At 36.7% G+C, this 12,300-nt stretch overlaps 1 protein-coding gene across 1 annotated transcript in view; it reads right to left on the reverse strand.

Annotated features, from left to right (window-relative positions):
* NCOA2 (nuclear receptor coactivator 2) overlaps nucleotides 1-12,300 on the reverse strand; it is a 295,634-nt gene that overhangs the window by 243,468 nt on the left and 39,866 nt on the right. The window lies entirely within an intron of this gene.

The following is a 12,300-nucleotide window of genomic DNA, read 5'->3' on the forward strand; positions in this document are numbered from 1 at the left end:
TAAACCCGGGAGGCGGAGCTTGCAGTGAGCTGAGATCCGGCCACTGCACTCCAGTCCGGGCGACAGAGCGAGACTCCACCTCAAAAAAAATAAAAAATAAAATAAAAAATAAAAATAAAAAAAAGAAATCAAAATGACCATATAAACTCATTTCAAAAATGAAAAAAACTAAAGGTTTAGAAAGTTAAGTGATTTGGCCAAAGTCATACACATCTTTAATGGTAAAACTTGGACTAGAACCCTGTTACTTATCTGTCAGTTCAATCTCTTTCCACTACATGACACATTGTCCATACCTTCCAAATATCAATACCAGTAATACCAACGGCCAACCCTGATATCTCCCATATCTAAATTCTAAGATAATTATGGTTTCGCCTATACGATTTAAGTACGCTTGATTATGTAAGCTTGCACAGTGTCCTAGAATTGTTTCCTGTATATACATTTTAACTCCCCATTAAGACCTTTAGATATGTCTTATAAATACACTGACCCTTATAAACTGCTAAATATGGTAATATAATTTATCCAATAAAACTACTTGAAAATCAGTTCCATTCTTAATCTCCTTAATTGCATGAGATGAATGCCAAAACCTTAGCTCTGGAATCCATCAGAGTTGTTGTAACTATCAAATGAAACTATTTCTCCTTTAAAAAAAGGAACTGCTCTCTTTATTTGCACAATCTACCTTCTCCCAAGGGTATGACCAAGAAGGTTTCAGTTGTAATTCCAAACCTATTACAGAGCATCACCAATAATATGAAAACCTATGTCATTCTTATCTTTTCTTATATTGTTATGGCATTGTTTGAACTGTATTTATAAAAGTGATTTAAATGGTTATTTTTAAAAATCACCATTATGTAACCATGTGATCTTTTAAAATACTAAATCATAAATCTGACTGAATTTTATAACTATTTATTTTGATGTTTTGTTGATGTGGCTTAAGTTATCTCAAAGGAAAAATTCATATTCAACTACAAATAAATGAAAAGTCTGCGCCTTCTCACACAGATTTCCCCAAAGATAGTTCTAAGGTAGAATTCAGGAGTATGCATTCTTCTACTTTAAGGCAGCAGCAAACATTCTCTAGAAAACATATGCTCTGAAAATATGCTTTCTTAGCACAGAATAACTATTCTATAATCTGAAACTCATACGAAAATGTGAAACATAGTCCTAACCCAATGGGCCAGGGACTAGAGACACCTAGCCTTCATCTTTGAAGAAATTTAACAATACGTTTCTAATCTCCAAGTCTCTTGACAATGGTATCTACTAGGAAAATACTCATATCTCTTAGATGAACTAATATTAAGAGTTTAATATTAATGATATTTAAAACAAGCATCTACTTAATGCTAAGGAATTCTATGAAAAATATGTTTGCATAATAACAATTTTGAAAAAAACAGCAGAACTTTACTTAAGCAAGACTGGGAAAAGACATTCTTATAGGGCATAGACTGCGAAAAAGCTGATAGTTTATTATTCTCTGAGATGTGAATAGTACCAATATAATGAACTTACTTATGGGAAAAATTAAGACTATCAAAGCCTACTGTAATTAAAGGTGGTTTGGCACAGATGTTGGTCCTCGAAAGTTTGCTCTGTCAGCTGTCTAATCCACTTTGACACTGCAGTAATTAGCACACTCTGTACAATATTTTAAACGCAAATTCAACCAAACCAAGCTATATATGGCGAAATGAAAGCTGATCAAGTTATCAAATGTAGTTCTATCTCTCTTACTATGTTGACCATATGGCACATGGCCAGATCAGCCACGCTTATGTATGAAGAACACAGAAGTATATTCAAAACCAGAAGACCATGCTGACCTAAGCTAATAAAAACACACAAACACCCACCTAAAGGGGAACAGATTCTGACTCTGAAACAAAGGAAACAAAGTTAAGAGTCCTTCAAGCCAGAATATCTCCCAAACACCTTCTAAGAAAGATTTCCACTCTTTACTTTGATACTGAGCCTACATGTGCCAGACACTATTCTAGGCACTGAGGATACAGTGTGATCAATAAAATGAGAAGGGTGAAAACTATCCTCATGGAACCGGTATTCTCTTAGACAAGCTTGTCCAGCCCATGGCCCAGGATGGCTTTGAATGTAGCCCAACACAAACTCATAAACTTTTTTCAAATGTCATGAGATTTTTTTGCTGTTTTTCTTTTCTTCTTCTTTTTTTTTTTTCCTCATTGGCTATCGTGTTAGCACAGTTTATGTGTGGCCCAAGACAATTCTTCTTTCAATGTGGCCCAGGGAAGCCAAAAGATTGGACACCCCTGCTCTAAGAGATGCAAATAGTTTCCTGTTACCTACAAATTCCAAAATACTGCCTGAAGCCCTCAGCTAAGAAAGCTTTTAAGGCCATGTCCAAATTTCAAAAGAAAAGTTAAAATTCATTAGTATATCTGTTATGGACATGCTGAACAGCTAAAGACAGAATAGGAACTTAAATTTGCCGTCCTCATTCTAGGAAATCATTTTTTCATACTTCTACTTATATATTACATAAAACTTAATCTAATAAAGTTGGAGACTAAATGGTTATCTCCAGTAGAAGTAGAGGGATACTACATTTAATGGAACTAAATGGATACTTCTCCGATTAAACATGCAATTATAATAATTTTTACCTGCCATCTTAGAATTTAGAAGGACTATGGGGAGATGATTTTACAATCCATATCTCCCTTATAAAAAGTTGATCACAACCAGGTTCTGCGGCTCATGACCATAATCCCAACACTAGGAAGCTGAGGCAGGCATATGGCCTGAGACCAGGAGTTCAAGACCAGCCTGGGCAACATTGTGAGACCCAATGTCTGTAAATGATACAAAAAAAAAGAGTTAATTGCTTTTTTCTTCCCAATAAATATCCCTGCAGCAAAAACAAGAAAAATCACTCCACTAGTCATTCTACAGCAGGACAGGCACATAGCTCTAAGAGCCGTATTCCTAAGGAATCATGAATATGATAAATTGTTATAGAAACTATTGAACCAACAATTTTAAAAAAGGACAAGTGGAGAATAAAGGCTAGAAAGTTTTAGGCCGGGCGCGGTGGCTCAAGCCTGTAATCCCAGCACTTTGGGAGGCCGAGACGGGCGGATCACGAGGTCACGAGATCGAGACCATCCTGGCTAACACGGTGAAACCCCGTCTCTACTAAAAATACAAAAACCTAGCCGGGCGAGGTGGCGGCGCCTGTAGTCCCAACTACTCAGGAGGCTGAGGCAGGAGAATGGCGTGAACCCGGGAGGCGGAGCTTGCAGTGAGCTGAGATCCGGCCACTGTACTCCATCCTGGGTGACAGAGCGAGACTCCGTCTCAAAAAAAAAAAAAAGAAAGTTTCAAACACTACATATTTTAATTTTAAAGGTGTGTTTAATAGTTACAAATAAATCTTTTTTCCTAAAAAGCAAGCAGATCACAAATTCCTGATATTCCTGATTAACCCTTTAAAACTAGTAAACATCCCTAAAAGCAGAATGCTTTTCCTATTAGTTGACTGCTACCCAGACTGATGACATAAAAACCACAGCAGAGAAGTAACTTCATCTTACAACACTGCCATAATGCTTTGACAGTATGTACACTGCCATAATGCTTTACCTCAAAAGGTATTTTCACATTCATTCTGTCATTTAGCTACCAAAATATTTGATGGCATGACTAAAAAGACTAGTTGTTTTTACATAACAGGGAACATCATTAATCTAGATTAAAGTCATCTTTTCTTGGCCTTCTCCCTGCATTTCGTGTCTCATAATCTGTTTCCTGTTAGTTATTATATATGGTTATTTTCCCTAATATAGTTCTTTGAGGGTAGCTTCTACGTTTGATAAATCTTTGTTTCCTCCACTACCCATACATGAAGGTAGCAGTTTAACAAATGCTTGCTCAATGGGAGTTCCCTCTGCTTGAAACATACTCCTCCCACATTATTTTAGCTATCAAATTCTAGTCTTCAAAATTTATTTGAAGTGTCCCCCTCTATCAGGGTGCAAAAGCAACACACAAAAACCAGTTGTGTCTCTATGTGCCAGCAATGAACAATCCAAAAAAAATTAAGAAAACAATTCCATTTACCATAGCATCCAAAAGAATAAAATACCTAGGAATCAATTTAGCCGAAGAAGCAAAAGGTTTTTTTTTCTTTTCTTTTCTTTTTTTAACACTGAAAACTACAAAACACGGCTGGCCAGAGTGCAGTGGTGTTTACAACTAACTGATCACAACCGTTTACAGATTTATTTGTTTCTTCTCCACTCTCACTGCTTTACTTGACTAGTCTTAAAAAGGGATCACACCTGTAATCCGAGCACTTTGGGAGGCCAAGGCGAGTGGATCACCAGAAGTCAGGAGTTCAACACCAGCCTGGGCAACATGGTGAAATCCCATCTCTACTAAAAATACAAAAATTAGCTGGGCATGGTGGCGTCCACCAGTGATCCCAGCTACTCAGGAGCCTGAGGCAGGAGAATCGCATGCACCTGGGAGGCGGAGGTTGCAGTGAGCCGAGATCATGCCATTGCACTCCAGCCTGGGTGACAGAGCGAGACTCACTCTCAAAAAAACAAAACAAAACAGAACAACAACAACAACAACAAAACCTTACAAAACACTCCTAAAGGAATTAAAGACTTAAATAAATGGGAAATTATCCTCTGTCCATGCATTAGAAGACTTAATAAATACTGTTAAGATGGTAATAATACCCAAAGTGATCTAAAGATTAGATGCAAATCTTATCAAAATTTCAATGACCTTTTTAATAGAAATGGAGAGCCAACCAATCCTCAAATTCATATGAAAATATAAGAGGCCCTGAATAGCCAAAATAATATTGAAAAAGAAGAACAAAGTTGAAGGACTCACATTTCTTGCTTTCAAAATCTACTACAAAGCTATCATAATAAAAACAGTGTGGTACTGGCATAAGGACACATATAAAAATCAGTGGAATTTAATGCAGAGTCCAGAAATACATACCTATGGCAAACTAATTTTCAACAATGATGTCAAGAGCATTCAGTGGGGCAACAATGGTCTATTCAACATGTGATGCTGGGACAACAGGATATCCACATGCAAAAAAATGAAACTGAACCCCCACCTCATTCCATATATAAAAAATTAATTTAAAATAGCTAAACCACCAAAATGTAAAAACTAAAACCATAAAATTCTCAGAAGAAAACACAGCAGGCCAAATCTTTATAACCCTGACTTGGCACTGAAAGCAAAAGCAAACGAAAATGGATAAATCGAGCTTTATCAAAATTTAAAGTATGTACGCCTCAAGAGACATTATGAAGAAAATGAAAACACAACATATAGCATTGGAGAAAAATATATGTATATCATAGTTGATAAGGGTCTAGTATCTAAAATAAAGAACTACTGCAACTCAGCAACATAAATAGAAACCGATTAAAAAATGAGTAAAGGACTTGAACAGACATTTCTCTAGAGGACATACAAATAGCCAATAAGCCCATGAAAGATGTCAACATCATTGGTCACTAGGGAAATTTAAATCAAAACTGCAATGAGATAACCACTTTACACTTCCTAGGATGGCTATATTACAATTTTTGAAAAAAAAAATTGCTAATAACAACTGTTGGTGAGGATGTAGAGAAATTAGAAAACTCATACACTGCTGAATATAAAATGGTGCAGCCGCTGTGGGAAACAGTGTGGCATTTCCTCAAGAAGTTAAACACAGAATTACCATATAACCCAGCAATTCCACTCCTAGGTATAAACCCAAAACCGTAGATAGATAGTCAAACAAATACATGTACACACGCTGATAGCTGTTCAAAAGAGCCAAAAGGTAGCAACAGCCCAAATGTCTATCAGTGAATGAACAGGTAAGCAAACTGTGGTATATCCATACAATGGAATATTATTCAGACATAGAAAGGAATAAAGAACTGATATATGCTACAACATAAACGCACCTAGAAAATTTGCGCTAAGAAAAAGAAACAAGGTACAATAGAATATGATACTATTTACATGAAATATCCAGAATAGGTAAATTCATAGACAACATGCAGATTAGTGGTAGCCAGGGACTCTTGAAGGGAAAATTATAAAGAAAAACTGTTAAATGGATACTAGGTTTCCTTTTGCCATAATAAAATGTTTAGGAACTAGAGAGAGGTGGTGGTTACAAAATACTATGCATGTACTAAATTCCTATGAATTGTTTGCTTTATATTCTATGTTATTTAATTCTATATTATTAACTCAGCTTCACCTCAATTTTTTAAATATCCTCTTTGTCTTAGACTCCTTAATAGAGATTTATACCCTCCTGTACTGGCCTGTAAAAGGACAAATTCTTTTCTCCTAATCAATATTGAGGTAATCACTCTACATTTTACTTGCATTTCAAATATATACACCCTGCCCTAAAATTTTACTTTGAAGGTGGATCATTGCATCTTGCCTAATTCTGCAGTGCCTATCTCTCCCAGTTCCATCTTCAATTATTTCTCTGTCTCTTCCTAGGCTCTAAGTTTTGCTGCAATCCCTTAGGAAAGAGAAACAGACACAAAAACTTTGACACAAGTATTCTGAAGTTACCGCTACTCCGAATGAACTATAACAAATGCGGTATTTTTTATTTATAGAAGCCCATACTAATTAAGCTAATTTATAAGTAATCAAGCAAATTTTAGTACATTTTAAATGCCTCCAAAATCAAATCAGGATCAATGAGCAAATCAAACAGCCTAACATAAAACTGTAGTAAACAGCAAGAAAACCGTTGATTTGCCCCTTTTAGCCATATGTTTAGTTTTCAGACAAGCTAGTCATTATCTGAGAATTTAGCACATATTTTTCTGGAACATTTTAATGAAAATTCACTATTTATACCTTCATCACCTTTCAAGTCAGTGAAGTCCCAAGACAAAACAACACATAAATTAAATGCTGTTCTACAAGTCTTAACTATGAATTTAATTAGCAGTACAAACAGAACTCTTATACTTAAAGGGTAGTTAATTACAGTACAGGAGATTTTAAAAGAGGTCACTGGAGGATTTTATGTTCATGGTTATTTCATCCCACCAAGAGAGTTTCTTGCAATACACCTGTTTAAAAGCCAGAGTGATCACAAAACCATTCATTTCCACATAAACAGAAGACTATGATATATCTGTCATTTCAAATGTTATTTGTAGGCCGGGTGCGGTGGTTCATGCTTGTAATCCCAGCACTTTGGGAGGCTGAGGTGGGCAGATCACCTGAGGTCAGAAGTTAGAGACCAGCCTGGCCAACATGGTGAAACCACGTCTGTACTAAAAATACAAAAATTAGCCAGGCATGGTGGCCTATGCCTGTAATCCCGGCTACTCGGGAGGCTGAGGCAGGAGAATCGCTTGAATCTGGGAGGAGGTGGTTACAGTGGGCCAAGATCATGCCACTGCACTCCAGCCTGGGTGACAGAGTTTCTACTCCACATCTCCAAAAAAAAAAAAATGTTATTTGTAAAATACTGATCTCATTGTGGCCTCTGGTCAAACACACTGCTTAATGGCAAAAGCTGTTTTTTTAAAAGGCCAAATCAAAAATCAAATTTAAAAATTAAGATAAAATTAAAATTCTGTGCCCATATCCACCATTGCTAATAACTTTGCATTGTTAAATAAAATGACCCTGATCTTAATCTCTCATCATTTTATAACACTAGCTTCTTCAAAACAAAATTGTCTCTACAGAGCAAACATTTACAACAAAAATTTTAGCTTTATGAAAATGATTGAGGGCTCGGCGCAGTGACTCTTACCTGTAATCCCAGCACTTTGGGTGGCAAAGGTGAGCAGATTACTGGAGATCAGGAATTTGACAACAGCCTGACCAACACGGTGAAACCCCGTCTCTACTAAAAATACAAAAAATTAGCCAGGCGTGATTGTGGGTTCCTGTAATCCCAGCTACTCCTCCCGGGAGGCCGAGGCAGGAGAATCACTTGAACCCCGGAGGCTCACTTCAGTGGGCTGAGATCATGCCACTGCACTCCAGTCTGAGTGACAAGAACAAAATTCCATCTCAAAAAAAAAAAAAAGAAAAAGAAAAAAAAGAGTGAATGAAAAAAATACATGTATGAAATATTAATTCATTTTAGATGTTTACATATTCTAACTCTTTAATATGAGTGAAAATGAGGACATTGACATATATTATCTCCTACCATTATTCAAAAGGAGTATGTTGTCTTCAGCTTTCCCTAAAAATCTATTTTTACAGAACTTAGAACCAACCTGTTCCATTAATAGAGAAATCTGAAATAATCCAATTATATGTAAACACATTTCTAAATGTCCAAAATGGAATGCCAATACTTATGATGTCCAATCATTTATCTAAATGGGCTAAATATTTTAAGTCTATTCAGAGACAGTTTAACAGTGAAGTAGGGGTTAACTGTAATCAGAAACCTAGTACTCCTTAGGAAGGATCAAGAGGAAATGGTAACTTTTGGAAAATCCCAAATATTTTAAACACAGGAACATATCTAGTTTTGACAAGCCGTATGGCCGTGGTATAAATGCTTCCATCTTCAGTAGCTGTTAAAACAAGCAGTCCTTTACAATTTTGACAGAGAACAGAATTCATTTCCTCTTTACAGCTGCATTGTTTCAAAGTCCGTTAAACATCGGTGTGACAAGATTGATTTTTTGGGGCATAGATATTTACTGTATTGCACTAAAGGACCTAATTTTAAAATAAATAAGGAAAATATGTGTTTATGTAAGCAAAGGGGAGAATATGGAAAGGCAAAGTCAAACGATAGAGGGAAAACAAGAAAAAAGGATAATAAAAACCGTATGTCTACATTAATGCATATAGACATATTTAGATGGACTTTTTAAAAACCTTTTTCGATATAGTATAAAATCAATGCTCAGAACAATTCATCAAAGAATAATTGATAAATGAAAACACAGGCCAAAAACTGGGAGAAAATACTCACAAATCGCGTATCTGATAAAAGACTTCTGATCAGAAAATATAAGGAACTCTCAAAACTCAATAAAAAAAGGTTTTTTTAATGTGCAAAAGATTTTAGCAGATATACAGATGGCAGATAAGCTCACAAAAGCAAGCTCAGTATCATTAGTTATCAAGAAAACAAAACTCGCAATTATATATCCCACTATACACCTATCAGAATGGTTAAAAGAAGAAAAAACTTGGCAATATCAAGTGCTGGTGAGGTTACAGAGCAACTGAAATTCTTACACACTGCTGGTGGGAATGCACAATGGCATAGCTACTTTGGAAAACTATCTGGCAGTTTCTTATTGTTTATGTTTAACAAGTTAAGTTTACAAGTAAATAAGCTTGCTGAGTACAGTGGCTCACACCTGAAATCCTAGCACCTTGGGAGGCCAAGGTGGGAGGATTGTTTAAGCCCAGGAATTTGAGGCCAGCCTGGGCAACATGGCAAAACCCCATCGCTACAAAAGAAGCCCACGAAAATTAGTCAGGCGTAGTGATGCATGCTTAGAGTCCCAGCTACTTGGGAGGGCTGGCCCGGGGAGGTAGAGGCTGCAGTGAGCTGTGATCCTGCCACTGCATTCCAGCTGTGGGCAACAGAGTAAGACTCTGTCTTTTAAAAATATATATATATATAATAATAAAGTAAACAAGTTTAAACTTACCACACAATCTAGTAAGCCCACTCCTAGATATTTACCCATGTGAAATGAAAATTTATATTCATAAATTTGTAGGCAAAAGTTTATAGCAGCTTTATTCATAATTGCTAGAAACTAGAAACAACCCAAACTTCTTTTATATGTGAATAAACTGTGATACAACCACACTATGAAATACTATCAGCAATAAAAAGGAATAAACTACTCATACACCCAATAGCCAGACTCAAAAAACTGTAGGATTGTATTTAATGGCATTTTAGAAAAGGCAAAACTACAGAAAGAGAAAACAGCTCAGTGGTTGCCAGGAACTGAGGGTAGGGTTGGCACTGACCAAAAAGCAGCAGAGGAACATTTCTGACTATATACACTTGTCTACATACATTACCCAAAACTTACAGAATTACACATTTAAGAAGATGGATTTTACTGTATGTAAATTAATTTTTTTTTAAAAGCCCTCAATTTAAGGTCAAGAAGATGCCGACCATTCTCAAAGAGTGTACGGGAAACAAAACCCCTCTTTATGCTATTATAAAACTGCTATTCCCACAACTTGAATGCTATATGCAACTAAGGTGAGATACAACAATGAAAAAAACCACACAAATAGAGAAGACTCAAAGAATGGCAAAAAAAAAAAAAAAAAAAATGCTGAAGAGAAAGATTGCTGCTTTATGGGACACAGTCTCCAGTTAGAAAGACAAGAACTGAAAGTAGATGTAACTGAAGTCTCTACAACCAGGAAAAATATGGATAGAGAGAGCATTAGCTTACTTGTTAATCCCAACACCAAAGACAGGGGCTATGGCTTAAAACTTTTGACTTTTGCATTTAGAACTGAAAAAAAAGGAAATGTCATATCTGAAAGCAAAGCTACAACATTCATTCTTCAAATACAGTAAGTGGAAAGTGGAGAAAAGGAAGAAAAGGTGTATGAAAAAGCATAAAAAAAAATAATACTTGGGGAAAATGTTTAGTCAACTGTTTAATCTGACGGTAACACCAGCTCTGACTTTTTCAGAAAAATGCAATTTTTTTTTTTTTTGAGACGGAGCCTCGCTCTGTCGCCCAGGCGGGAGTGCAGTGGCCGGATCTCAGCTCACTGCAAGCTCCGCCTCCCGGGTTCACACCATTCTCCTGCCTCAGCCTCCCGAGTAGCTGGGACTACAGGCGTCCGCCACCTCGCCTGGCTAGTTTTTTGTATTTTAGTAGAGACGGGGTTTCACCGTGTTAGCCAGGATGGTCTCGATCTCCTGACCTCGTGATCCGCCCGTCTCGGCCTCCCAAAGTGCTGGGATTACAGGCTTGAGCCACCGCGCCCGGCCAAAATGCAATGTTTTTGAAGAGAAAATGTCGCAAACTGAAAACAGTAAGAAACATAGCGTCAAGGAACCTTGCAGAACTAAATCAGATGATGCGTAATGAAGTCCATTAATGGTGAAGTGTAAAAATGCTAATAACTGTTATTATTTTAGTGTACTCTGAGCAATGAAAAATGAACATGAGAATTCTTAAGCTAGTATGGTAATCTCACAGATGATTATGGTCACAGGGCCATAAATGGAAAAGACTCAAAACCAAATGCACCCAACACAGTCTCTCTTGACCACTACATTATTCCATCTCCCAATACTTAAAAGAAACTAGCAAATTTCAGGAGCAAAGTAATCTATTCAATAACCACCAGATCAGTTCTATAAAGTAAAAAGGTGTTTTTGGGTTTTTTTTCCAGTCTGTGCACATCAGCATAGGAATTCTGTGGTAGGGATTACTATTTCGTGGTTGCAAGTGTTTCTGCAAGTCTACGAGGGTCTTACAATGGCCGGGTGATCTGGTTAAGAAATTTGGAAAAAATATATTCACTTCAATCCAATAAATTCTTATGAAGTGCCAACTCTTTAGAACACATTATGTCTGGGCTCAGTGGCTCATGTCTGTAATCCCAACATTTTGGGAGGCCAAGGCGGGTGCATCACTTGAATTCAGGTGTTTGAGACCAGCCTGGGCACCATGACAAAACCCTAACTCTACAAAAAAATACAAAAATTAGTTGGGCATGTTGGCACACCTGTAGCCTCAGCTACAAGGGAGGCTGAGGTGGGAGAATAGATTAAGCCTGTGAGGTCGAGATTGTAGTGAGCCATGATCACACCACTGCACTCCAGCCTGGGCAACAGAGCGAGACTCTGTCTCAAAAAAAAAAAAAAATCCAAACAAACAAACACAACAAAAAAAGGTATGACAACCATAAATAATATGCCCAGAGAAAGAAGTCCTATTCTCATTAAAAACAAGGAATCTACATACAGCCAAAGTTTTCTTCCTTCTCTGATTATCTATGTAGTCTCTAAATCATCTAATTCTGAACCAAATTATACAGCATACTACTCTTTTTCAGCCTAAACTTCAAACAGACCATAGGTATTCTTTCAGGAGAAAATACTCTCATCTCATTCACTTCTAGAATGTTAATGATTAAAGCTCATATTTTCCTATGGTGCCCTTTTCCAATTACAGACATAAATGGTTTATTTTTGTTTGTTTGTTTGTTTGTTTGTTTTTTGACACGGAGTCTCTGTCG

This window comes from Colobus angolensis, unplaced genomic scaffold, assembly GCF_000951035.1.
Source record: "Colobus angolensis palliatus isolate OR3802 unplaced genomic scaffold, Cang.pa_1.0 Scaffold194, whole genome shotgun sequence".
Taxonomy (NCBI): domain Eukaryota; kingdom Metazoa; phylum Chordata; class Mammalia; order Primates; family Cercopithecidae; genus Colobus; species Colobus angolensis.